Source organism: Phyllostomus discolor, chromosome 6 (genome assembly GCF_004126475.2).
Source record: "Phyllostomus discolor isolate MPI-MPIP mPhyDis1 chromosome 6, mPhyDis1.pri.v3, whole genome shotgun sequence".
NCBI lineage: Eukaryota > Metazoa > Chordata > Mammalia > Chiroptera > Phyllostomidae > Phyllostomus > Phyllostomus discolor.
The window spans coordinates 5,287,393-5,291,749 of record NC_040908.2 but is presented as its reverse complement, the minus strand read 5'-3'; the positions used below and the strand labels follow the sequence as shown (position 1 = coordinate 5,291,749).

The window sequence follows — 4,357 nt, the reverse complement described above, 5'->3', positions numbered from 1 at the left end:
AGACAAAGTGAAAACACGGTGGCTTCCAGGGGCAGCTCTTTGCTGCTGCTTAAAATGGTGGACTCTCTCTAATATTTTTTTTAAAGGAAAGTGCCAAGGTGTTGTTAAACATAACTCAATGCTTTTTAAAATTTAGACTCTTCGGCTTGTCAGCAGAACAAATAGATGTGGTTCCAGTGGGACCCACATGCGAAATCACCAGCAGAATAATCCTACAGGATGCCAGCCTCTACACCTCAATGACAAAGCTCTTCAATAATAGTTTTCTACAGAGATATATTTTACAACCCAATGAGCTAACACATTCGAACCCACTGAGCTTAAAACAAGATGGAATAAAATAAAACACAAAATGTTCTTGTTCTGCAGAGCTGGGCATGGCAATTTCTTGTGGCTTTTCTTTTTCCTTTCTTTTGAAAAATACTGAATTCAAATGATTCTTCTCTTGTGGTTGGGTAAAAATAATTGACAAAAAATATTCATTAAGAGCTCTGTGTTACTAAAAGGCAGCGAAGATGTTATTTAAAGCCTTGGGCAGGATAAATGAATGTTCTGTTCGTCCCTTCTGCTGTCTTCATTTGTTTATTGCTTAGCATAATTTTCTAACACCCAGCACGATGAAGCCTGCTGCACACTGGGGAGATACATTGAGAAAAGGAGTGCAAAGACTGGTGGGAATTCTCCCTCACAGGCTGCTTCCCTCTTTGTTTTAATCAAGAGAAATTCGACTATAAGCACATCATCACTTTAGTTTTAGACATAGTCCTTCCATTAGCACCAAGAGAAACTGAGGAAATGGACAATTCATCTGCCCTCACTTAGGATTCCTGAAGTCGAAAATGAGACACGTGCAGACATGTCAGGTCAAATTGTTGGATCCTGGGGTTACCGCGGCCTGGAGAGCAGGTCACATGACACAACACAGGCTGCCCACCGCGTCTCGGAGGTCCTACTAGTCCAATCCCACTGTCCATATATCAGGCTATGTTAATGGCCAAGCACGAGAGGTAAAACTGACATTGACTTTGACTTCTGGAAATATTGTCTCCAGTATTCATCTCCAATGTCTCCGATGTTAATCAAACCAACATGCAATAAATATTTAATTAATACCTGTGAGAATTATTAAACAGGAAAAGAGCAAAAATGAAGTTGAGAGAATTTCCATGAGATACTGCTTCCCCTAAAAACCTAGCAAAGTAATGACAAAAATAAGGCTAGATTTGATTTTATTTGTTTGTGAGTTTGCTTGTTGGTTATTTGAAAAAGTTATTTTAAAAGTGTTCTATGTTAGACAAATAAATTGAGGTTTTTAAATCTTTTTTTCCTTGTAAAATATTTGTTACAGAATGTAACTTCTATGGATAACTGTTATTGAGAATTGCATCAGGTTTAATAATTCCAAGTAATTTTTGGTGATATGGGTATATAGATTTCAAATTCTTTCAACGGCAACATAAAAGTTTGTAATAAATAATAAAGAACAAACTGACAGTGACCAGAGGGGAGGGGGGAGGGAGATAACCGGGAGAAGAAGCGGAAAGGTCGAGTCAAGGAACATGTGTGAAGGACTCGTGGACAAAGCCGATGGGAGGCATTGAATGTGGGAGGTGGGGGTGGGTAGGGCAGAGAGTAACGGGGAGGGAAATGGGGACAATTGAACAACAATAAAAATAATAAAAGAATGTGAATACATATATAAAAATATACAACTCCCATATGCTAATAGAAAATTTCTCTTTAAATGCACATATATTGGTAAACAAAGAGAGAAAGAGGCCCACCCAGAATCCGAAAGTGCTAGCCATGTGTAATGTCAATGAATGGTCTTTGGCACCAATGCATTCCCAATATGAACCCCAGTCTGGGGCGTGGTAAAGGAGGAAAACGTGTTCAGTGCAAACAGCTCAGGGGTGAGGCAGCACGGCTGTGGGACAGCATGGCAAGGCCCCGTTCTTGCTCGACGGCTCTGCTCTCCTCAGCTTTGGCCTGGTCCGCTCTGCCCTGCTCTGCTTCATCCTGCCTGCTCTGCCCTGGACAAGTGAGTTATGCTCTGTGCTTCAGCTCCAGCCCGGGAATGCAGCCTTCAGTCTTGGGTGCAAATTGAAAGTGCATTTTCTGAGTCACAGAGGAGCTGACGTACAGAGAGAAAAGTTCCTGCTTCTGGTCCCTGGACTGGTCTGTCCTCCTGCAGACAAGGATTCCAAACCCTAGTGGTTTGATTGGTCCAAAGGGATTGTCCTGATTGGCCAGAGTGGAGCTGCTCTGATTGGTCGGTGAAGATGCTGATGGGGATAAAGCTGCATGGCTCCTCTTGAATGGGGAGTGTCTCAGTCTGATTGCTTCAAATATAGTTCCAGGAGCTCCCGTGTAAGGGCGGGCTCAGGTGGCAGGAACACAATGCAGGCAGGCAGTTCAGTGCAGCGGGGAGCCAGCTTAGTGGAGGCTTCTCCCAGAAGTGTGGTTTGAGTGAGAAGCTTGTTTAGTTAGAATGGGCTGGCGGGCTCTTTTTTCCAACATGAGCCCAGTCAGCCCTGGGAGCCTTTCTTGGTAGGTATCTCCTTTCTGGAATTCACCCGTTTTTAATCTGAAACAGGTGTAGCTAATGAAAGCATTATCTGTCATTTCCATCTGCACTCAAATGGCCCAATTTCTCATCATCTTAATGAGAAATATGTAATACTAATTTTAAATCTGCATTAAAGTGTAGACTCAAAGGCCTTATTAATTGATTAGAAGAGAAAATATTATTTCTCAGTCTATTTAATAAGTCTCAGATAATATGGTCAGGTTATTTTTGTTAATTTTTTTTCTCCCTATGTAATGTAGGCCACAAAATAGTAGTGACCTATATGTTTAGTGACATAGCCCACTGTGGACTATGGTTTTCATTTATTCTCCCAAAAAGCCCAAGTTGGTAAAGGTTATTAGAAAACCCTTCCCCTAAAAAAAAAACACTTTTGGTATGTTTTTGTTAATTTTAAAGACAAGTACCCTACTTCTCGCCGTCTGGACCTTCCTTTCCATCCCCTCGTTCCTCTTAATTTGTCCCATTTCAAATTTTCTTCACTCCCTTTTCTCCCTTTGTTTTCAATTTAGTTCATATCAGCACATGCTCTTCATCTTCTTGAAAGTAGTATAACTTATCCTGTAAAGATAAATTTCTAAAGGAGTTCAAACATAATGATTCCTTGGTGATAAGGGAAAAATGACTTCTATTCATGTTTGCAAATAAGTTTGTAATATGTTATAGATTTCCATTTATTTCTCTTTACTGCTTGATTTTGGCTATCATATGCATTACTACATTTCAAAATTTAAAAGCCTTTTTTCCCCTGTTAAATCACTAGTTCGAGTCATATATTTAAAGAAATGTAGTTATACATCCTCATAAAATCTTGGCTATATGCCCACTCAATTCTTTCAAAATTCAAACAGCGAATAAAATTTGAAACTAAACATAAAAATAGAAAGTAAGTTCGCTTACACAGCCTCAAGATTTGGGTGCTCAAAGGTTTATTGAGAATTTAGCTTCAACCCAAAGCAAAAAAAAGAATTTCCTTTTCAACAAAACTATGTTAGCAAATAAATAGATAATTAAATGAAGTAAATATGTAATTCTCAAATGAGAATTAGGTTGATTTATCTGGAAATTAATTACCTGACCTGAAACAATTTTAAAAACAATCTGCAAATTACTGGGACATATTGTGCTGGGTCTGGAACTTCAGAGTGAAGACAAGGCATGAAGGTAGTGCCTGAAGTGGTGAACAGGTGAAATCGTAGAGGTTGGTGGAAATATAAGTTGGGGCTCTGACTGGTGTGGCTCAGCTTGTTGGGTGTTGTTCCACAAATGGGAAGGTCACCAGTTTGTTTCCCAGTCAGGGCCCATGACTGGGTAGTGGGTTTAGTCCCCATTCAGGGCAAGTACAAGAAGCAACTGACCCATCTTTCTCTTCTTCTCGTTCTCCCTCCCTTCTCCTCTTTCTAAAAAGATAAAAGACATCTTTAAAAATTAAAATAAATAAATATAAGTTGGAGAAAGTCAATTTAGATGTAGACTTTCTTGGGGTGAGTAGGGCCATTGTCTCAAGTAGCTAGTCTACTTTGGCCAGGTCCTCTCTTTCTCTTGGTTGCTGAGCAGAATTTGTTCACATTTCTGTTATCAGGGGTAAACATAGCGTTCTGGGCAATTGGTCCTCTTCTTATTATCATTGTTATTTGATTCTAGCCCTTCTAACATAGCCCACAGTAGCCCTTCTACTACTATGTAGTAGTATTTCACTGTTGATTTAATTTGCATTTTGCTCATAACACACGATGTTGAGCATCTTTTCATGTGCTCATTGGTCATCCT

General features: G+C 39.7%; 1 non-coding gene across 1 annotated transcript; it reads right to left on the bottom strand.

Annotated features, from left to right (window-relative positions):
• Positions 1 to 2,822: 2,822 nt before the first annotated feature.
• On the bottom strand, positions 2,823 to 2,967 carry LOC114501162. The gene has a single exon (XR_003684924.1). It is a non-coding gene; the product is annotated as a small nucleolar RNA SNORA4 (small nucleolar RNA).
• Between the last annotated feature and the right edge of the window lie 1,390 nt (positions 2,968 to 4,357).